This window comes from Corylus avellana, chromosome 7, assembly GCF_965113065.1.
Source record: "Corylus avellana chromosome 7, dhCorAvel1.hap1.2, whole genome shotgun sequence".
Taxonomy (NCBI): domain Eukaryota; kingdom Viridiplantae; phylum Streptophyta; class Magnoliopsida; order Fagales; family Betulaceae; genus Corylus; species Corylus avellana.
Window position 1 is genome coordinate 14965257 of NC_142496.1, and position 25606 is coordinate 14990862.

Consider the following 25606-nt stretch of genomic DNA (forward strand, 5'->3'; position numbering starts at 1 on the left):
TGTGCTTGAAATAAGTATATATATCTAAGGAGAAGAAAAGCAAATTCTGAGGCAAAGAACCATACCCGACACGCACACTGAGGAGAAGAGAGCAAGAATTTTGGTGTGCTGTAAGAGTATAAGAGCAGTTGAGGGTTTGTCTTATATAAATAGGGTGGGTAAGAAGAGAAAAAACATCAACGGTTTTTAAAAGGGTAGGCGGCGAGCTTTAGGGTTTTCATTCTCTTTTTTTTTAGTTGGCGCCTAGGGCTTTCCATATATATATATATATATATATATATATATATATATATATTTCTTTATTTTATTATTATTATTATTACTATTATTTATATTTTACTATTTCTTTATTATTATTATTATTATTAATTCGTCCATTCTCATTGTTAACCTAAGCCAACCTTTTTAAAAAAAATCTATGAGTTAACTAAAAATACTCTAAAGGGACCTAGGATTGTCACAACAGAAATAACCAACTAAACTAAAACTAAAAAGGTTACAACTAAAATGTGCATGTGTACGGTCAACTCTCAATTGAGTTTGAGTTGTCTAATACTCACCCTCAAGATGGAAGACAAACATCTTGGACAAACATCTTGGACAGTAAGTGAGTAAAGTCTTTAAAACCAAGTCCCTTGGTAAAGATGCCAGCCAACTAATGTTGAGAGGGAACATGTAGTGTTTTGATGAGGTCAAGTTGGATTTTTTCTCTAATAAGATGACAATCAATTTCTATATGTTTAGTTCTCTCATGATAGACACGATTAGTGTTAAATACCAAAATATTCATATTTTAAGCCCTTAACTTATATTTGTTAATTCCTTAGTTATGTTAGTTTAAGCTATTTTAATTCTTTTATGTGCTTTCTTTGTTTTCGTAGGCTTTTGGAAGAAAAGGAAGCAAATTTGAAAGTATTGGGCTTAAAGAGCAAATTTGGGAAAAGCTGGAGGCTCTAGTGGTGCGATCGATCGCAGGGGACCTGTGATAGAGTGCACTACAAGCAAAAGGATCAGACGAGCGCAAGGCATGCACTCGTGCGCACAAGCAGCATCCTCGATCGCACATCTCTCGCAATCTTGCAATCAAGCTAACCCATGCATGAAGAGCAAGTCAGCTACGGCCAGAATTCTCTTTCCTTCCATATTAGGGTATTCTAAGTATCACTTGTAATAGGACTAAACCCCACGAATTTTCTAGGTTTATTTGTGTTTCAAGGACTTCTAAAGGCCTATAAATAGACCTCTATGCTTCTAGGAAAAGGGTGGAGAAAGAGGCACATGCTCTGGATATGAACTAAAGGCTAGATCAAGAGGAGTTTGGGTTTTGCTTTTCTTCCACCTTTTATTTTGTTATGTAGTTTATATTTTAATTGGGGCTAGATTGAAGCCTTAATCACGTCTTTTTAGGATTTCAATATTGGCGTCTTTGCTACAATTATATTTTGGTGTATTTAACTTGATTAATTTATGCTTTATTGAATTTCTCATATGTGTTTGCCTGATCAACATATGCATGTGGTATGGATTAGTTAATTAAATCAATTTGGATGATCGAGTCCTGAGTTTAATTAGAGTAACAAAAGAAATCTACACCGGGTTCTTGGGTTAATCAACATAGGGAACCGGGAGTAGACACCTATGCCCTAGGCCTCATGTGTTTGTCGATTTTCACAGATTTATGCTTTCTTAAATAACAACTTAGTAGACACCATGCTAAATCCTTTAAGAAATAAAAGAATTAGAGTAGACATTTATGCCTAATTCGTTGCTTATGAAGATCAATAGCTTATGGAGTAGACACCCATACCCTTAGGTTGGCAAACATTAAATATACCCGTATAATTAGGGCATTGGCATATTGTTATCTTAATTAGTCTGATTAGTGATGGATATCAAAACCCTAATCCTTTTTAGTTTTAGTTTATCTTTTATTTTATTTCTTTATTTTAATTGAATCGTGACAATTGAATTTTATCTGCTTAATTAAATAGGAAATTACGTCTAAACATAATTTACCAATCCTCGTGGAAATGATCTCATACTTGCCTGTTATACTATCATTTGATCTTGTGAACTTGCGAGTAAAACATACCAAGTATTTGCCTATTAATTTAAGTGAATATTTGGCACAACACGTTTTTGGTGTCGTTGCCGGGGATTGTGTTAAATTATGCCTAGAAATTTTTTTTTTCCTTTAGTTTAATTTAGTTTCTTTTATTTATTTTTTATTTTTTATTTTGCTTTCTTTTCTCTGTTTTTTTTTTAAAAAAAAAAAAAAAAAATTTATGTTTTTGTTTTTTTTTTTTGGTTTAATTTTTATGTTTCATTTTTCGTTTCTGTTTCTGTCCACAAATCTGATTTAATTTGCAGCAATGCGATCGACTACACTGTTGCCTGTGAGCCCTATACGCTTATCTTTTGCGACAGTACGCTCGAGCGCCCATTCCAGGGAGATCTAGCACAGCTGTACAATCGAGTGCAAGTGCACTGCGATCGAGCGCACAGCCAGACAGCAGTACTAAAGCTGCTGATTTCAATTTTACTTTTATTTTTCATTTATATTTTATTTTTTTATTTTTTATTTATTTTTGTTTTCTATTTTCTTTTATTTTGTCTTTTGTTTTATGTTTCTGTTTTTAAAGTCTGTTAGTTTTTATTTTTATTTTTTTTTTGTGGTTTTTATTTTTCTCTGTTTTCTGTCCACAACTTTGAGCTACTATGCAGCAGTGCGATTGAGCGCACCTCCATCCAGCAGTACTGAAGCTGTTGTACAGTCTGGCTGAAGACGTTAAACTTAGCGCTCACGGGAAGCACCCCATAGTTTATCCTGTTATTTTTCTATTTGTTTTTCAATTTATTTTTATCTTTAGTTTTGTTTTTGTTTCCTTTTTATTTGATTTAGTATTTTATTTTGCAATGACAAGTGTGCTTCGGATCAAGTTTGGTGATGTGCTATGAGCCATGCTATTTCAGATAATTTCGTCCATATCCCGAGTAAATTCTTTCCATGGTATAGACACGTTGGGGACAATATGTAATTTAGGGTTGTCAAAACAGGTCCGCGGGTCGATCCGTTTACGACCCGCTGGGACCCGCGACCCGTTTAACTAATACCTAGACACGACCCGTTTATTAAACGGGTCAGACCCCCCCCCCCCCCGACACGACACGAACCCGGGTTTTTCACGGGTCACCCAACACGACCCGTGAGACCCATTTAAAATCACGGGTCATGGCAAGTCGACACGACTCGACACGACCCATTTACCCGTTTAACTTAAAAAATGATTTTTGTTTTTGTTTTTAAATAAAATAATAATATTTTTAGCAATTATCTCTTAAAATTAAACTCCTAGCAGGCTAGCCACACCAAATCACATAATAGTTATAAGTTAATATGCTTAATTGTCTAATCAAAAAAAAAAAAAAAACTACATCATTACAAATTTACAAATACAAAATGGGTTCTCATTTTTGCCACTTGTTGTCCACTCTTGAACAGTTGAATGATCCACAAATATGCTCATTTTAACATGCTCCAAGTCCAGATGAACTTGGAATCTCAGAGGAACTGATACTATCCAATGTTAAAACATCATCTTCTTCGTTATCCACCGTCATTAAAGCTTGTTCTCTATCAAAAGATAAGAGAAATTACTGTCATTAAAGTAAGATAAAAAAAATACAAGTAAATGAAAAAAATTAAATATGCAAATAACTAATATTACCTTGCTCTCCATATAATCAATCTCTAGTACAAATTAATGCCTCAACAATTTCAGGTTTAAATGAACTCCTATAATGATCAATCACACGTCCACCAACACTAAAAGTAGATTTTGAAGCAACAGTCGAAATAGGAATACTCAAAATATCACGAGCCATGGCAGCTACTTCAGTATAACGAAATTCATTTCCTTTCCAAAATGAAAGGATATCAAATGTCGCATTCTTTTCCGCATACTTGGGCTCATCCAAATAAAGTTCTAATTGAGTCTTGTTTGCATCAGAATCGACTCCATCAAATGCTAGAAATTCCTACATGAACAGAGAAAATATAAACATAAAATTAGTAAGTGATTATGAGTATATATATAATATACTAAGTTAGTAAGTTACTAACGAGCTAAGAAACTTATGATATTATTCACCTTTTCCCAATCTGGGTCTTCTTGTGGCCGAACGACTGTGGAGCTTGAAGTTGTAGGAGTACTATACTCCACAAAAAGTTTGATTAACTTGTTAAAAACATTATTATACTCTTCAGAATCAGCTCCATAAATCTTCGTATAGTAGTACTTTACAAGGCGAAGCTTGTAACGAGGATCCAAGACAACTGCAATGGCCAACACTACATTAAATCCTGACCAATATTTCTCAAATTTGGCGAGCATTTGATTTGCCATTAATCTCTTATACCCATCTTCGCCCACTTCTTGCCTCAAGTTCACATAAATCAATGCAACTACAGGAAAGTATAAATTGGCTGTGGGATATTTGGTACCAAAAAAAGCACATGTAGCACGATAAAAGCAGTCCAAAAAAGTACTGATATCAATCACCCTTTCCCACTCAAGTGAACTAGGACAAAATTTATAATTTTTATCAGTCATCTCCAAATAAGCAAAAGCATGCCTATAGTGAATAGCACTCTCAAGCATAAGATATGTCGAATTCCATCTGGTTGGCACATCTTGTCTTAACCCCTTGTTACTGTCCAATGACATTTGATTGACAGCATGAAGAAAACTTTGTTTTCTCACTTGTGATCCTCTAAAATACTTAACACTATCTCGAATATTTTGGATAGCATCAGGGATCTCTTTCAATCTATCTTGCACAATCAAATTAAGAATATGGGCACAACAACGCACATGAAACAACTCACCTTCACAAAGAAGGGCTTTCCTCATGTTTAATTTTTGTTTCAGTTTCTCAACACAACCATCATTTGCAGAAGCATTATCTAATGTTATAGAGAAAACCTTTTTATCAATCCCCCACTCTTGTAGCAAACTATCTATCTTATCAGCCAAAGAATCACCATTATGTGGTGGGGGCATAAATGAAAAACTTATCACCCTTTTAGATAATACCCAATTTTTGTCAATAAAATGAGCAGTGAGGCAAATATATCCATTAGTTTTCAAAGAAGTCCACAAATCAGATGTAAAACTAATCCTCCCAGGACAAACAGTTAACAAAGACTTAACATTTTGTTTCTCCAACATATGCATCTTAACCAATTCTGTCTTAGCAGTATTTCTAGAGATTAATGGTACATCACTACGCAAGTATCTATGCATCTCTCTTACACCATCATATTCAACATATGAAAATGGCAAGTCATGCTTAATAATCGTAGCAACCAACAATTCTCTATATCTTTTAGGATCAAATTTTGAAGTACTTACTGACAGAGTTCCTTGATCTCTAGATAGGAGCAATTGCTGAATATCATGATCATTTTTCCCCCCACAAACCTTCATATGCTTCTGCAGATTTCCAGTTCCATGTGAACTATTAGCTATATATTTATGATCACAAAACTTGCATTTTGCCCATATCCTTGAGTCATTTGGATCTTTAGAACGAACTTCATCAAAATGGGTCCAAACTACTGAGGTCTTCTTACGCTTCTTCTGGACCCTTTTGTTCGTCATCGGATTCATATGAACAGACGGATCTTCATCTCCTATTGTATTTATTTCAACCACATCATCATCGAATACAACCGAATCTTCGTTAATCACCTACGCACATAATCGTTAGTAAGTTAGTTAAAGATAGGTTCAAAAGTAAGAATCAAACCAAATTTAGTAATGCTATCACAAAACTAGAATTAAGTAGGCATTAATTCTTTGTCATTCATCAAACACATTGTTTGTTGTCAAATTGTGTTTAGCAATTTTATATATATATAAATTGGAGGCCTCCTAGCATGTTCTAGGATGAGATTTTTTTTTTTTTTTTTTGATAAGTATTCTAGGATGAGATATTGGAGCTTTAATCACTTAATTTATATATATATATAAATTGGAGGCCTCTTTGTTACAACCCCAAATCACAACGACCAAAAATATATTTTTCTACTCAATTTAGAAAGAAAACAAAAAAAAAAACAAAAAAAAACAAAAAAAAAAAAAAAAATCCACCTCTCATATGAAATGAATGAAAATGGTTTGGCTATAGCCTATGAAATCTAGCCTATTTCACAAGCAGAAATCTGAAATCCCCTCCCCTGTTTCCCCTTCTTCATTGAAATCCATCTCCCTCCCTGTTTCAGTTGTAGCTCATTGTTCACCAAACAGGTTGGGTGGTTGGGTTTTGCTTCATTTTAGGCTTTTGTGTTTGTTGTGGAAATTTTGAAGTGATTTTGTGTTTCGGCCGATTGGAATGGTGTGTTCACTGTGTTGGCTGTTTCAAACCAGTAATATCCTCTTTGATTTTCAGAAACAAAAAACCTTATGTCGTTAACCTTAACTCATACGTTAACAATAACACCAAACAAGTGAACATCAACAATCCACAAAATCAGAGCATCAGATATTCAGATTTGAAAGAGCAAGAGACTTAAGAGAGAGATACATACCGGATGCGACATCGGCGGAAGAGAGAGAGCGGCGGTAGAGGAGGAGAGGAGTGGCGGTGGCGTGGTGTTGGAGTTGGGACGTGGCTGCGTGAGGACTTTGATGACTGACAAGTGGATGAGCGGCGAGAGAGAGAGAGACCGGCAGTGGCGTGGGCGTGGGCGGTGGCGTGGCATGAGCTCCGGTGAGCTCAGTGAGGCCGAGAGGGAGGAATGGGTTTCACACTTTCACTGTTTCAGGAACTTGTGCTTGCGTGGCTGCGCCTGGAGCTGGAGGATGCGTTTTTTACTTTTAGAGTTTGTCTTTTTCTTTAATTCTTTTAGGTTTAAAAAAAAAAAACAAAAAAAAAAATCAAACAAACAAATGGGTCTGGCGGGTCACCCGCGGGTCGACCCGGGACACTACCCGCCAAGCACGCATAAACGGGTCATAAACAGGTCGACCCGTTTATCACCCAAACCCGTTTAAGGTAAACCCAAACCCGCTAATTTCGTGTCATGTTCGTGTCGGGTTGTCGGATCGTGTCAAAATTGCCAGCCCCAATGTAATTTAAGTTTGGGGGTATGGGAGACACTTTACACACACTTTGTCTCAATTTTATTTTATTTTTATTTTTTGTTGCTTGTGAAAAGAAAATATATATATATATATATATGCATGTTCATGTTTGTCTTAAAATTTTGGTTGATCTTAAGAATTGTGATTTGATTTCATTGGTGAGCTTAAAATTTTGAACACATGATCTGATGATAAAAATTTTTAGTTTGGTTACTTGCTTTAGGCAGTTGAGAATTCACATGTTGGATCTAATCTTACACAAGCACATTAGCACATAATTTATGGGGTATGACATGAAATCTGATATGTGTGTTTCTATGTCTTGGGTAAAACTGGATGATCTATTAGATGGATACTTTGGCATATATATATATATATATATATGTGTGTGTGTGTGTGTGTGTGTGTGTGTGTGTGAAAAAAAAAAAAAATGCCATTGTTGTTCATTCTAATAGGAATTTTAGTGAACTTTGAAAAATTAAGACATTGCACATTAGAAATAATTGGAAGCTTCATATTTATGTGCTAGTTCACTTTACACTGTTTCGAACTCATAATACCTTAGCATGTCTTTTGTAAGTGATTAGTCGTTAAAATGCCAATTCATTGTGAAGATGGAGTTTATCTTTTTAAGCTTGCTAATGAAAGAAAACTATGGTTTTGAGTGATACTTGAGTTTTGGATAATAAGAACTTATGCATGATGTTTGTGGGTAACATTCCTGGAAAACCCTCACGAGACTTCACTCGTCCTCTAGGAAATTCCTAAGGGTTTAAAAGGCTTGTTGCATATGCTAAATGCAATCGTACATCCCACGAAAGATGGATTTATATTTTTGTTTTCTGTTTTTCCATTTAGTTTTTAGTTTCGTATTGCTAAGGGACTAGCAATATGTACGTTTAGGGGTGTGTTAAATGCCAAAATATTCATATTTTAAGCCCTTAACTTATATTTGTTAATTCCTTAGTTTTGTTAGTTTATGCTATTTTAGTTCTTTTATGGGTTTTCTTCGTAAGCTTTTGGAAGAAAATGAAGCAAATCTAGAAGTATTGGACTTAAAGAGAAAATTTGGGAAAAGCTGAAGGCTCTGGTAGTGCAATCAATCGTAGGGGGCCTGTGATCGAGCGCACTACAAGCAAAAGGATCAAACGAGCGCAAGGCGTGGGCTCGTGCACACAAGCAGCATCCTCGATCACGTATCTCTCGTAGTCCTGCGATCGAGCGTACCCCTGCGTGCAGAGCAAGTCAACTGCGGCCAGAATTTCCTTTCCTTCCATATTAGGGTATTTTAAGTCTCACTTGTAATAGAACTAAACCCTACGAATTTTCTAGGTTAACTAGTGTTTGGAGAACTTCTAAAGGCATATAAATAGACCTCTTAGGTTCTAGGAAAAGGGTGGAGAAAGAGGCACAAACTCTGGATAAGAACTGAAAGCTAGATAAAGACGAGTTTGGGTTTTTTTTCTCTTCCACCTTTTATTTTGTAATGTAGTTTATATTTTAATTGGGGCTAAATTGAAGCCCTAATCATGTCTTTTTAGGATTATAATATTGGCGTCTTTGCTACAATTATATTTTGGTGTATTTAACTTGATTAATTCCTGTTTTATTGAATTCCTCATATGTATTTGCCTGATCAACATATGAATGCAGTATGGATTAGTTAATTAAATCAATTTGGATAATCGAGTCCTGGGTTTAATTAGAGTAACAAAAGAAATCTACACCGGGTTCTTGGGTTAATCAACATAGGGAACCAGGAGTAGACACCTATGCCCTAGGCCTCATGTGTTTGTCGACTTTCATAGATTTATGCTTTCTTAAAGAACAATTTTGTAGACACCATGCTAAACCTTTAAGAAATAAAAGAATTAGAGTAGACATGCATGCCTAATTCGTTTCTTATGAAGATCAATTGCTTAAGGAGTAGACACCCATACCCTTAGGTTGGCAAACATTAAATATACCGGTATAATTGGCGCATTTGCATATTCTTATCTTAATTAGTCTAATTAGTGGTGGATATCAAAACCCTAATCCTTTTTAGTTTTAGTTTATCTTTTATTTTATTTCTTTCTTTTAATTCAATCGTGACAATTGAATTTTATTTGTTTAATTAAATAAAAAATTACTTCTAAACATAATTTACCAATCCTCGTAGGAATGATCTCGTATTTGTCTGTTATACTATCGTTTGATTTTATGCACTTGTGAGTAAAACCTACCAAGTATTTGCCTATTAATTTAGGTAGGTATTTGGTACAACAATTGGCTAGAATATGGAGAGCAGATTGGCAATTAGGAAAACCGCCTAGGCTGTTACGGTTAGCAGTTTTAGGTTTTTTCAAAACCATATATATATATGCGGTTATATACACTCACATGAAACGATGTCATTTTTGTGTTTAAAATTTTATAAAAATATATAAAAATCTAGAAATTATGTAATATTATATTATCATATTACCATAGAAACGACATCATTTTGTTTTTTTTTTTTAAAAAAAAGCTAGTAACCACTAACGGCCCGTTAACCGCCTAAGCGATTAGTGAATTTTACTAACTGCTTAGGCGGTTACGGTTAGTGGTTTTAGGTAATAACCGCTAATTGTAACCATCTTTTCACCCTTAGCCTTCTTTAGCAGGTCGATTACTTGGAACTCGAGGGTTTGGCATCTCGAATATGGGCATTTGGTGGGCTGGCCCATGTCCTAACATATATATTCTTTGCATCTAATACAGTACCATAGAGAAAAAAAAAAAAAAAAAAAAAAAAAGGTACTGTTTCTATATAATTAAAAATCATATTTGAAAAACTCTTTAAAAATTTGAAATTGATATCGAATAAGCATGTGTTTGGATCATTGTTTACTTCATGTTACACATAGTTTTGGAAATATAGGTAATAATTAGTTAAATAAGAAAAGGTGTTAACTAAAAAATATACTACATATTCATCATGGCTCGGAGGTTTCAATTTCTGGCTCTTAGATTTTTCAATAAATAGAAATGTCTAAGTGTAAACCAAACCAAACTTCTGATCCAATCACAAAACCTGCCCGGCCTACTCACCAGGACACTGGGCCTGTCCAGGTTTTCTTAAAATCTAGTCCAATCCGAACTGGAGTTATGACTCAAGTTGTCCACTAACATGATTGGTGGGTGAACTTTGTTAAGACAATTAACCCCAAATTTCAACTTACATGACGACCAATATTTAAGTATGGGAGTAGACCCGGAGGCCGGCCCAGTTGTATTACAAACCTTTGCATTAGCCTTTGTGAACGGGAGATGATCCCATTCCTTAATTTTTAAGGTCAAAATTGACTTTTTATTTTTTTAGACAATTTTACCCTCAAATATTAAGGAACCGGTTCCTGATTTCCAATTCATTTGAACGGGAGAGGATCGGATTTTTAGCCTAAGTTATTTTTGTTTCCCTTCCCACCACCCAAATAGCAAAAAGTTCCCCGCATTTTATTTAGGATAAAAGTTCATTATGAGAGCTAATTGCAAGATAAATTTTAGCTAAAATCTCAGTAAGTTTGAGCTGTCTTAATCCTTCCTTTTTCTTTGTCCTCAGTTGTTGTACTTCTCATTTCATTTCTATTTTGCTGGGCTGATAACGCAATGTCAATTTTTCTTATTATGTCAGCCCTTTGTTTTTAAAAGAAATAAATTATTAAAAAAAGAATGAAAATGAGCACTACTACTACCTCAATCCATTAGGATGAAAGGTGAAATAACAAGAGTGTGACAATTAAGTAGAATTTATGTGGCTAATTTTGATTATGGAGTAGACGATTTGAGCTTCTTCGTAACAGCTTCAAGAACAAAGATTCCTCCACCCTTGATAGGCCATTCTAACTGCCTAAAGAGAGAAAGAAGATCTCGAGGGAGATGGTAGAAGGTCTAAACATGTATATATATAAATAAAAGAAAGAGACATGAGTTATGATATTTTATCTTAAACATCATTAGCGAAACGCTCATTTTTCATTCCTTCTTGACTTGAGTGTCAAAGAGGCGAGTACTGGTGAACTCCTCTAACCTCTTTTCTCTCACAGGTTGCTTTTATAGAACAAGACAACGAGATTGAGAGCTCATGTTTGAGTTTTATATAATCCAACAAATAAAAATAAAAGAACACTAATGTTATGCATATGAATAACTTTATTTTTATTTTTTATTTTTGAAAAAAAAATAACTTTATTGTTTTGAATGAGATAGGGATAGTATAGGTTATTTTTATTTGATGAAATAGATTGAAAAAGTGGGAGTTGAGAGAGTTGGCAGCGGGAAAAGCGCCATAATTTACGTAAACCACATGAAGGATGATCCTTCCACGGCTCCACCCATGCCTCGTAACTCATACATGATAGTGTGATACATACATATATGATGTCATTCCCTACATGCATGCAGGGGCGGATCCAGGGGGGGTCGAGGGGGGGCATCTGCCCACCCTCAACTCCCAAAAATCCCCCTGAGTATGGTAAAAAAAAATTTATGTCCTGATTATGCCCCTCTTAGCCATGATTATGCCTCCTTCCTCAAGCTCCGGCCATATTATTCTTTGTTGAAATTTGAAAATTTTTAAGAAGTTAAATGCTGCAGTCTTGTAGAAAAATGAAATGTTAAAAGCTTCAAGATGATGAACAGTTCAGTTTTCAAATGCACTGTTTTTCATTTCGACAATTTCGTACAGGTGCAGCCTGCTTTGGACTTTGGAGTGGAAAAAATAATATTATAAATTAATAAAATTATAATATATTGTCATTGACACAACACACAAGACAAAGAAAAATTATAATATGCCTCCAGGGGATGCGTGCAAAACAAGTCCAAGGCCATTGGCCAAGGGGGCAGGCTAGGCATCAGACTTGCTAGGCTGCGGATCCGGATCCGGATCTCCTCTAATTGGGATGAATTTGCAATTAGACAACCAACTTATCACTTTAGACAACCAACTTGAAACTCCTCTAATTGGGATGAATTTGCAATTAGACAACCAATTTATCACTTTAGACAACCAACTTGAAACATATATCGTTGACATGCATTCTAGTGATGAATTTTCAACACTCAAAGGGATTGGACAACTTGCTGAGAAATTGGTAGAGATGAAAAAGGATGTCGTATATCACTTGTTTATTCATTGGTGACATTGTCATTGATTCTGCCAGTTGCGACAGCATCTGTTGAGAGAGTATTTTCAACAATGAATATTGTTAAAAATCGTCTACGCAACCGAATTGGAGATCAATGGATGAATAATTGTTTGGTTACGTACATTGAGAAAGATATATTCAAGACAATCAGTAATGAAAAAATCATGAAGCGATTCCAAGGTATGAAGACTCGTCGAGGACAATTACCTTAGTGCTAGTCGTGACAAAACAAATTGTAAGTTATATTTACATGTTTTAGAACAAAATTAAAATTTTTATTGAATTATTCACTTATTCGGCTTGTTATATTTTTGTTAAACTTTATTTTTTGTATTCATTTAAAAATAAAAAAAATAATAAATTAATTAAAAAAAAAAAAAAAAACCATGCCCCTCATGGACGAAATTCCTGGGTCCGCCACTGCATGCATGCATGTTTATTGGCTATTGCTATTCTTAATTATTTAATGATGTTCTCAATTGGTGCTCTTTCATCTCATGCTAATGGCTAAATAAACAACACATATGAAAATAGAAAATTACAAAATTCAAAATGTAAAGACAAATAGGAAAACTCAATCTTAATAGCAATTCCGCCACAGCTTGAGAGGATCTTGGAAGGCCAAGAAGACCATTGAGAAATATTTGGGAGTAATGTCTCTAAAGCTGGTTGTAGAGGTACATGATAAATAATGTGAGATGTGAGTAACAACAAATAAAACTCATTTTAACTTAACTCGAGATAGGTGTACAATACTGGAGGAGAGACTATCTAAGGCGATAAAGCAAAAAATTACTAAAATCGAATATTTTTTAGGCCCAAATCTAGATTTAAAATTTCAGCTGGTTAGACCAAAAAAACTCTATAAATGAGAGCTAAAGGGGCTGTAACGAAAGAAATTTGTTGTAAAAAATTAGACGGTCATCGATCCACGTCCGAGAAAGAGAGCCAATTAGGAAAATTCTAGATGTTCTCTTCATATTTTTCTAGTGTCTTCTTAGTTCTAAGTGAATATTATTTTCTAAAAAAAAAAATAAATAACACTTATTTCTCTCACTTGTTTTTTAAAAAATAATAGGATATAAAAAATAAATAAATAAAAAAAAAAAAAAAAAAAAAAAAAGAACACCTAATATTTTTCGGCCCAATAAATAATTGAGTGGCAGCCGGCGACGAAAACGAAAGGCCGGCCGGTTCCTAAATCTAAACTACAGTAAAGATGGGCTTAAAAGATGCGAATCAAATCTGGTAATTATAATATTTTATTTAATGATTGATTTGGTTAGAGATAGAAAGTGAAAGGGTCAAAGACTGTTGTGGATGATGATTGATTGTTAATAGTAAAGCCATTGATAGTTTGTCGTATTAAGGATATTTCTCTAGTAGTGGGTAATAATAATAATTATTATTATTATTATTATTATTGAGTGTATTGGATGGAGTGTAATACTTGGATTGAGTTTGCAGGTGGGAAAATGAAGTTTGTTTTGTTTTGTTTGAAACAGCACAGCTGATCCAAGCCACCTCTACCTCTATTAGGCGTGCACGTCACTAACTGTACGTGTAGATTGGGGGAAACACATTAATGAATCGTCAAAGTAATGTTCTATGTCATCTTCACTCTTAATTTCCACCTTATATTCAGCAAACAAAAATATGTATTCAATTCAAGCCATGTTATCCTATATATATATATATATATATATATATATATATATGTTATTTATGTTTCTCACATGGAGCTACTTCCACAACTTGATTCTGCCTCTTCCAAGCAGTGGTGGAGCCAGACATTTCAGAATGTAGGGGCCGTAAAAAAAAATTTTGCATCCTAAAATTTTTTTTTTATCCTACAATTTTTTTTTTGTCCTAAAATTTTTTTTCACACTGAAAATTTGGTAATTCACACAATATATGCATCACAAAAAATATATATAAAAGTTTATAAATATGTGCTCAAATTGATATATTAGAGGGACTGAGTCACTGAGGGCGGTGAGGGGGAGAGCCAGAGAGAAGGAGAAGAGGAAGATGCGTGAAATTGAGATTTGAGAAAGGAGAAAAACAAAATTTTTTTAATAAATAATATCAGACTATGAAGCCGCCAAAGGCCCAAAAGAAACATAAACTAATTTTTTTTTTTTTTTTTAATATGGAGGGGCCAGCTCCAGTGCGTTGGGCCCTATTAAAAAAAAAAATCTCAATAAATTAAGAGAAATGCTAAAGGCCCAACTTTTTTGCCCAACAAAAGTCCAACTTTTACCTTCTTCTTTTTTCTAAAAAAAAAAAATGGAAAATGGAAAAAATGTCTAAAGCAACCCTATCTATTTTTGGCCTTTCTATTATTTAGTATTTTTAAAAAAAAAATTTTAAAAAAATGGTATTTTTCTTCATAATAATGACATTTTATTAAAAAAAATGACATTATTATGAAAAAAAAATACCATTTTTCATTTTAAAAAAAATACCAAATAAAAGAAAGACAAAAAATAGATAGGGTTGCTTCAAACATTTTTTCTATTTTTTATCTTATTTTATTTTTAAAAAATAAATAAGGTAAAAGTTGGACTTTTGTTGGGCAAAAAAACTGGGTCCCTATCATTCCTCATAAATTAATGCTGATCCTATTTAATTTTTTTAAAAAAAAAAAATCTTATGGGGCCACGGCAACCTCTGGCCGATATGTGGCTCCTTGGAAGTTCCAAGGCCATCCACATCAAATGCCCTTGTTGGGAACGCATAACTTCATTAATTTCATGCCTAACAAGATAATCTAGTATTAAAGAATGCTACTGTCCTTTTAGGTGTGTTTTTTTTTTTTTTTTTTTTCTAATTTTATGTGGATATTGTTTTTTAAGAAAGCAGAAAAAAAAATTAACACATTGGTCCCTTATATTTTTTAAATAAAACAATATCCATTTAGATCACAAAAAAAAAAAAAAAAAACCGTAACATTTATCTTTACGATTTCCACACTACTGCATTTTTTTTAGAAAATTAAACAATAGTTTCTAGGCTGCTTTGAGGGGTAGATAATATGCTTTATGTACAGTTACCCAATTAGTGCTGTTAGAATATGTCAATTTTCTTTCTGGGAAAGATATAAAAAAGCCTTCTAAATTATCAGTCGTTTGCAATATAGTATTCGAATGTTTAAAATGTACTAAAATAGCTCCCAAAACTACCAAAATGTATCAAAAAAGTCACTTATTTTTTTTTATATTCTTATAATACCCCTATTCTTTTAACAAATAAAATAATAAAATAACTGTAAAAGAAAAAAACCAAACAAGTTTTTAAAAATACAAAAAAACCAATCGGCAAATAAATACCAAAAAAAAAAAAAAATGTTTTGGAATAAATAAATAATTTAGGTCAACTACAGTAACTATTCATATCGTATTAAAGTAAAATTAAATGTACAGTTCTTGAGATATTCCAAAAAAACAATTTAGTCCATGGAGTCAAATTTTATTAAAAAATTGTTTTTATCCGCCCATTGATTTTACTTTAATACGACATGAAGCAATTTGTAATTTAGGGCAACTACAGTGACTAATTATTTATTTACTCCAAAAAACTCTTCTTCTTTTTTTTTGGTATTTATTCGCCAATTGGTTTTTTTTTTTTTTTTTTGTATTTTTCACTAATTTTTTGGTTTTTTTTTTCAATTATTTTATTATTTTATTTGTTGAAAGAATAGGGGTATTATAGGAATATAAAAAAAATAAGTGGCATTTTTTTTATACATTTTGATAGTTTGGGGGACTACTTTGGTACTTTTTGAACATTAAAGGGCTATATTGTAAACAGAGGGTAGTTTGGAGTCTTTTTTATATTTTTTTCCTTTCTTTTTCTTTTTTTTCTTCTTTTAGCATTTTGGGTGAATTATTATTAGGGTTAAATATCTTATTCCTATGTGGTTTAACTTTTTTATTTAGGGTGGAGTCAATATGGCACAATAGTGCACGGGTTTGTGGGGAGAATCACCAGTATGGCACAACAGTGCACAGGGGTCGTGAGGTTGGCAACACAAGGAGGTTGTGGTGATCTGGGCTAGGGCGGTGGCGCGTGACGGGAGTTAGGTTTGAATTGGACAGAGTGTGGCTATGCCCAGCGCCACTAGATTGACAAGGTGCTGGGAGATGATGGCGGCACTATGGTGGACAATGGCAAAGGTGGTTTTGAACATTTGGATGCCTTTAATTTTTGGGTATTTGTTGGTTGTGATGGTAGCAGACATGGTAATGGTACCTTTTGTGGCTCCTTGAGGACTCCATCCAATTTGGCATTAGCTTCTTCCAACTTTGTTATCGCACGTTTAATCATGTTTTCAAGATGATTAATTTGTTGCACCAAACGATCAATTCTTTGACCCGCCATCGAACAACTTGGCTCTGATACCAATGTTACGTAAATGCTTTTGTATAAACGTAACGGGATATATTGTTAGGTTTTGAAGGAACATAAACCCTTTAGATTCGTTGAAGGAAACCTAAAACCTTTTCAAATATAAAGTTTGGATTAATTTTCTGGTTTCTTTATTCATAACACACTACAAAAAACAGGAACTTTATTGACATGGCAAACAATAACTTATGTTTGCCACATCAATAATTTTTGACGTGTCTAAATAAACATGTCAATAAAAAATTTATTGACGTGACTAAATGCCACGTCAAAAAGTTTTGACGTGGCATTATAACACATCAAAAATTTTTGATGTGTCATAATGGCACGTCAAAAAGTTTTGACGTGTTCCATTGACACGTCAAAATTTTTTGACATGCCTTTATTCCACCCGTCAATAATTATAATTAATTTAATTATAATTAGGTAGTAAATTAATTATACAATATGTATTAAAAAAAATTAGATAGTAAATTAATTTTAATTGGTATGAAAATTTAATTTTATCATATTAGTATAAATTAATTGGTATATACGTATTGTATACCAATTAATATTATCATGCATATGAATCAAACATTTCATTAATATTAATTTTAAATAAAATGATAGCCATATTAATATGATATGATATTATCATGCATAAATCATTTTAGTAATATTGATATGATAGCCATATTAATTTTTTAAAAATAGGACGTACATAATACATTTATTTTATAAGACCCGCAAACCCCACATGAACCCGGCCAACACAAAATATGTGTTCAGTGAGTGGATTATTGAGCCCTCATGAAAAAATTGATTTTTTTATCTGTACATCTAGAATATTAATTTATCTATTCTCTAATTAGTTTTAAGTATATTGTATGTATAATGTGTTATATAAGATAAAAAAATAATAATATAAATTAAAATTAAAAAATTAAAAAATTTATCTTGCAATTCTTGACGTATCACATATGACACGTCAAGAATTTCTTGATGTGTCACATGTGGACACGTCAAGAAAATTAATTCTTGACGTACCACATGTGCCACGTCAAGAAGTTCTTGACGTGTCCTATGTTGACATGTCAAGAAGTACACCTTGGGAAGGCGCAAATCCAGCTATCGTTGGGTTCTCCTTCTATTTCTTTTTTTCTTCTTTCTTTTTCCCTCCCTCTCTTTCTTTCTCCCTCGTGCAAGCCACAACCCTCCCCTCCGCCAGTTTTTTTTCACCGACGGCCATATCTAGCTCTGTCTCCATCATAGTCACACGCATTCTCCCACACGCGTTCTCTCTCTCACTAGCTAGCTCGCTATCGGCCGGCCGCTCTCTCTCTCACCCTCTCTCTCTCAGTGGTTCTCTTTCTCACCGGCCGTCACTACTTCTCCTCCCTCTAGCCGTCACCAATACAAAAAAAAAAAAAAAAAAACAAGGTTTACTAACGCTTCGAATAGAGGCGATTTAATAAAACATCCCCTTATAGGGACGTTTTATTGTGTAAACGACACAAAATAAAATTAGCAACGCTTGCGCATAAAAACGTCCCCTTAATTCGGGACATTTTAATAGGGCATACCCCAATTTAGTTAATTAAGAGTGCCTCGTTGGCAAGCGCCCTTAATTCGGGACGCCTGCTATCAAGGCACCCTTAGTTAGGGGCGCCTACCAGCCAAGTGCACTTAGTTAGGGGCGCCTGCCAGCTAGGCGCCCTTAATTAAGTGCGCCTGGCTGGCAAGCACCCTTAATTAAGGGCGCATGGCTAGCAAGCGCCCTTAATTCAGGATGCCTGCTATCCAGGCGCTCTTAATTAGAGGTACCTGCCATCGAGGCGCCCTTAATTAAGTGCGTCTGGCTGGCAAGTACCCCTAATTAAGGGCGCCTGCCAGCTAGGCGCCCTTATTTAAGGGCTCTAGATAGCAGGCGCATCGAAATTATTTTTAGCTATATAGGGAACTAGCTGCTCAAACATTAAGTTATATAAAAATAACTTAAACACAATAAAGGATAAAAGATAAAGGAAGAACAACATAAAATTTAAAATTCTAATGTTGGCTTATCTTTTATCCTTTATCTATTATCCTTTAATGTTGGCTTATATAACTTAAACACGATAAAAATTATTTTATGTTGTTCTTCCTTTATCTTTTATCCTTTTATAGGGGAACTAGCTGCTCAAACACAATTCATTACTGTTGACTTAAGAACATATATATGATTGCATAAGATACATTTGCATCTATTTATATATAGGTGATAATGGATTAACAAATGAAAATGAGCATGTAGCTGATGCAGAAGGCGACCATCGTGGATCATCAAAAAGTATGTGTAGATCTTCATATCTTAGTCACTTGTAATATAATCTAGTTATATATGGGTTTGCACTTTAAAAATAATTAGATATAAGTTTGTAATTTAATATTTTCTTTTGGTTTTATCATTTGCAGGTAATTTTTAAGTGACGTACGTATAATGGACATGTTAGGTTCGGTACGTATTTGACGCCAAATGCTAAGCGAACCCGTTAATTTATTTTATTTCATATGCAATATGCAATTTTTGTAAACTCTTTTAAGAGGTGGTACACTTTGTGTTTATGGTATCGTTTTGGATATTTTATTTCATATGTATGGTACAATTTTTGTTATCTCTTTAAGATTTGGTACACTTTGTGTTTATGATATCATTATTTTGGATTTAGATGTCTTATGAGATATGAGATTGTATATATGGATTAGATATGTATAAGATTGTATGGGATTAATGAATGGAGAAAATATTTATGGATTAATCCAATATTTATGGAGAAAATAAAATATATATATATGGATTGCATGGAGAAAACATTTTCTCCATATATTAATTATTGGAGGCGCTTTGCGGTGTGGAAGCGCTCCCATATAGAAATAGGAGCGCTTTACACACAAGCGCCCCCTTTTATGAAAAGGGGCACTTGCCCACCCGAGCGGCCCCCTTTTAGAATGAGGGTACTTCCAAGGCAAGCGTTCCCTTTTTAAAAAGGGGATGCTTGCCTAGAAAGTGCCCTCATTCTAAAAATGGGGTGCTTGCCTAGAAAGTGCCATCATTTTAAAAAGGGGGCGCTTGCCTAAGAAGCGCCTTCATTCTAAAAAGAGGGCGCTTGCCTATGAAGTGGCCCCTTTTTTAAAAGGGGGCGTTTTTCACCACTAAAAAAGGGCATGCTTTGTTTCAAACGTCCCTTTTCGATGCGCTTTTTAGTAAAAAACGTCTCAAACTTAAATTCTAATCCCCATAAAAACCGACGTGTCCCAAGTGCCCCTAATCAAGCGTTGCGAAATCAATAGAGACCATTTTTTGGCCAAAAATGTCCTAAATAACCATGTCACTAAACCTTGTTTTTTTTGTGGTGCACAAGCTCACCCTCTGGCGATTCTCCGTCCTCTCACACGTTCTCCGGCCTCTCCAGATCAGGTATATATATATATATATAATTTACAGTGTATATTATATATATTATTGATGTTGTTATATTAGCAAATTAATTTTACATATTAGCGAATTAATTTATTTGTTTGAGATATATGTTTTGTATGGTGGGAATATTGTTTAATGTATTTGCATACATGCATGTATGCAAAATTAAGTACGTAAATTTTTTGAAAATAGGTTTTTTTGTGCAGGTTTTTGCATTTGGATTTAGACCTAAATTTTGTGAAGGTTTTACAAATGCACGTTATCGAAAAAGAAAAAAACAAAACTTGCTTAAACCAAAAACAAAACAACAAATAACAAATGCATTGGGTATTGTCGTTAATTTTTGTTTAGATGTAAATGTTAAAAAAGAAAAACAAAAGAAAAAACAAAATAAAACAAATTACATAGCTAACTGGATTTATTTTATTTACGGTCCCCCACATATAAAAAAAATTATTTAGGCCTTGCAAATTTAGATTATGTAAATATCATAAAAAATGAAAAAGAAAAAAATTACAACAAATAACCTAGTTAGCTAGCTAGATCTATTATATCTAGGGTCCCTATGTATAACAAATGCATTTAAATTTGGACCTTAATTTTGTTTAGGTTTTGCAAATTTAGATTATGTAGTTGTTATAATTAAAACTAAATGTATGTGTTTATTTGTTAAAAATAAACAAAAAAATTGAAACAATGTAATTAAAGAAATACACTAAAAAAAATAACAACTAACTAATTAACCTAGATTTATTTTATTCAATTAGGGTTCCAGTAACTAAAGTTATGGACAATAGTTGGATGACAAAGTCTAGAGGTACAATGGAATACAGAGACGGGTGTAGATTATTCATGGACTTCGCAGTTATGAACTGTACAATCTCTGATGAAAAAATTCACTGCCCCTGTAAGGTGTGTCGTAATAAGCAGCGCCACCCGCCGAGTTTCGTATTTGACCACTTGACAAGGGGTAAAGGAATAATGATTGCATACAAAAACTGGTATTATCATGGTGAGATGCCTGTACGGTCTCCTGTTGCAGTCTCTAATTCAACTACCATGATCACAGATGCGGGTATAAGCACAAAACAAGGTGAAAACATGCAATTGCGTGATCTATTCGGCATGCACGGTGTCATGGAAGACAATTGTGACCCTGAACTGGTGGTGCAGGGGAATGAAGAAACTGTGAATGAAGAAGCCGCTGAAGGTAACATACTAAACTACCACAACTTGCTTAAGAAGGCAGAGAAGTCACTTCATGATGGGACCAAACATAGCAAGCTTAGTGCTACTGTACATCTGTACAAATTGAAGTGCGTTGGCGGACTTAGTAACGCGATATTCTCATCTTTCCTTGAGTTCATCAATCAGTTGCTGCTTGCGAGTGATGAGGCTTTGCCGATTAATACATATGAGGCGAAAAGGTTTCTAAGGGACATAGGACTCGGGTATGAGAAGATCCCGGCATGTCGAAATGATTATATGTTATTTTAGAATAACAATAAGGATTTAGATTCATGTACCGTTTGTGGAGTATCTAAGTGGAACGATGAAATTCATTTGGATGAGAATGATCAACCCATATCATCGACTAAGAAACTCCCAGTCAAGGTGTTGCGGTGGTTTCCACTCATACCACGACTACAGAGGCTGTTTATGTGAGAGCATACTGCTCTCTATATGAGGTGGCATGCAGAAGGCTGAACTAAGGATGGTGTATTGAGGCATCCGGCCGATGGTGAAGCATGGAGGGCATTAGACAATTTACATCCAGATTTTTCAGTGGGCAGCAGGAACATCAAGCTTGGACTAACCTCGAATGGATTTAATCTATTTGGGAACATGAGCACATCCCATAACACTTGTCCTGTAATGCTTGTACCGCACAACTTGCCTCCATGGACGTGCATGAAACAAACATCATTTATACTATCCCTGATTATCTCGGGCCCAAAATCACCTGAAATGGATATAGATGTCTACCTTCAACCCTTAATTGAAGAGTTACAGGAACTATGGACTGTAGGTGTACAAACATTTGACGTCTCCAAGAAAAAGAATTTTGTGTTGCGAGCGCAGTTGATGTGGACAATTAATGACTTTTCAGCATACGCAGACTTGTCCGGGTGGCCTAACAGGGGTGAGAAGGTATGTCCCTGCTATATGCACTTGACAAGATCCAAAAGGTTAAAACATGGCAAGAAATCTTGTTATATGGGGCATAGGCGATATTTGCCCATGGATCATCCGTGGAGGAGGAACAAAAGAACATTTGACGACAAGCAAGAACTAGAATATGCCCTCGATGTGACAAGTGGAGATGAAATCCTTAGACAATTAGAGTGGATGGTATTTGGGGATGAGAATGCCGGTAAGGGAGGAAAGACAAGAAACGGAAGAAGAGTGGGCCTACAGAAAGAGGAGGAAAGACTGCTAATGTATTGTGAAAAAAGAAAAGTGTTTTCTTTAGGTTGCCGTATTGGAAAGATAATTTATTGCGGCACAACCGTAATGTCATGGACATTGAGAAAAATGTAATAGAGAACATACTTGGCACAATACTATACATTTCAGGAAAAACGAAGGACAACCTCCAAGCACTCACAAACTTGCAAGAAATGGGTGATGTGGTATTTTTGTGACAAAAAATATCAATTATAGAAATAACCACTCCCAATAGGATGAATCTTTGTAGGATACGGCTATAGAGAGCGTGTCGAACCTCAAGGACTGCAGAAGTTTTTTTATCAAATTCGAAAGATTAAAATTAACTTAATTAAAAAGATATTTGATTTGATTTTATTTAAAACTAAAGTGCATGAAAATAAAAGAGATTTAAAATAAGAGAGAGTGTAGGGTATTGACTTCACCTCTATCCGCACAACAATGGTTAATCATAATTAATCCCAGAAATTCATTCTATGCATGTTATAAATAAACAAGAAACTACCTTATTAAAGAATAAACATAATCTATCTTCGGTTGGCACGGATTGTCCACCTAACCATTAAGATGCGGTATGACCCGTCTTCCCTAGGTATAAATTATCAAATTCTTTAACATGATACATACAATCAATGAATAAGTATAACCCATCTTCGGTTGGCACGAACTGTCTACCTAAATTACACTAAACTAGGGTGTAGTATAATCCGTCTTCCCTAGGCATGGCCTATCAAATCATATTGATCACATGTAAATTAAACCCATTGTATAACCATCATCCTCATAATCACAGAAAACAAGAATGATTTGAGATCAATAAAAGTAAAATACTTTCTAAAACAAGAGAAGAATTTCACAAGTATTGATTTTGGAATTTAAGAACAATTGTATTTAATATGAAGAACAGAAATCAATTGTAGCAATCATCAGGGTTATACAATCAACATGCGTAAATTGAAAATCTAGAAATTAAATACAATCAAACCATTGTGCTTGGATAGGGTTACATCAACACCTCACGACTCATGGAAGTGGTGGTCTTTCTTCTCAATGCTTAGAGGCCTATTTATAGGGATTCGGAGAACCCTAAAAACCCTAGAAATCCCAGAAATTTTGGAGATTTAAGTCCAAGTCCAATTAGGATAAAGAAAACCTAAGTCCAAATCGGAATAGGATTCGCCCAGAATTGCGTTCCTATCTTGCGGGGAGATTTTGGCATTGCGGCGCTCAGAATTAGGAAAATACTATTTCACAATGATTTGTAGGAATTTGAGTTAGCTTTTCAGTGTCACTTGAATCACCTCAATCAAATGCCGAGACATATGCAGAATCCAAATTTGAATCCAATCCGATTTTGACTCCAATTTAAGAAATTCCGAATTAATCCATTCCTTTATTTGATTAAAATTAACCATGATTTGTTAAGCTTAATCATATCTTCTAGGTCTTCTCAAAGTGTGCTTTTAAGCCCAAAATCAATAGAATTAATTGCATCTTTATTTATAACCTGAAAATAATAAAAACAAAACAAAATCAAACAAATAACAACGCTAAGGAATTAACATATGCAAATTAGGGAGCTTGAATGTGCAACATTCGGCGCTTATCAATGGGGTTGAGACATACACTTCATCCATACATGAGCGAGGATTGTCAAACATATATGCCCCCAGCTTGCCACACGATGTCTAAAGACAAGAAAACATATTTTTTGAAAGTGCTTCGAAATGTAAGGGTGTCAGACAGATATGCCTCAAACATTTCCCGATGTGTACGACTTAATGATCGTACGATATCCGGTTTGAAGAGCCATGACAGTCACGTCGGTATGCAACAGCTTCTCCCTATTGCATTGTATAGATCACTGCCAGGTAACGTGGTTAGACCACTTATTGAGATGTTTGCATTCTTCAGGGGTCTATGTTCAACGTCATTGACACAAGAGGATATGGACTGACTAGAGGTTGATATTTGTATCACTTTGTGCCAGATGGAACAGGTCTTCCCCCCAAGTTTTTTTACCATAATGGTTCACTTGGTCGTGCATCTTGTCTGTGAATGCCGACTTAGTAGATCGGTACAGTATAGGTGGATGTATCCGGCTTAGAGGTAAAATAATTTTACGATTATTCATCAATTTATTTTCCCTCCATTACAAAACCATCACTAATTGTAATGAATGAATTATGTTCATATGTAGAAACCTTGGGGGGTTCAAATCTAATATACGTAATAAAGCGGCTCCTGAGCGTTGCATTGCGGAGGGATACATAGCAACTGAGTTGGTGGCGTTCTGCTCGAGGTATTTAGACAACGCACCAACGTTTCAAAATAGGGCTCAAAGAAACCCGGATAGTTCAAAGGGGGCGGGAACATGAGTCATCCTCGACCATGTCACATTGACACAGATTCACCGATACATTATGTTTAACTTAAACGAGTTCCTTCAACTACGGACGTAAGTAGTGTTAGTAGTCCATGCAAGTTCAATATCACCTTGCACCCTTAGTTGTGAATTATCATAGAACTAATTTCGTATTGTAGGTGCACATGGATACACTTAAGCGATCATGCGATAAGGGGCGAACGATGGAGGATCAGTTGAAAACCCAACATCATGAGTTGTTCTACGATTGGTACCATGACTAAGTAAGACGACCGTGATGTTTAACTATTACAGTCCGATTAGATTTACCTATGGTTCATAACAACTAACAAAACTAACTTCTTTATGGTCAATTGTACCTAATATACTCGCAGGTTGATTGATTGGACGATCGACGCAGGAAGGAAATAGATGACAAACTAGTAATACATTGTAGATGGCTGAAGGAGACAGCTACCAGATATAACAAATATGTGGTTAACGGAAAGCTGTTTCGCACTCTTGAATTCGATGCCGAAAAGAGGACGCAGAACAGCGGTGTGTGCGTGTAGACTGTTGATAGTGAAACATGCTATGGGAAGTTAACAGAAGTAATTGAGGT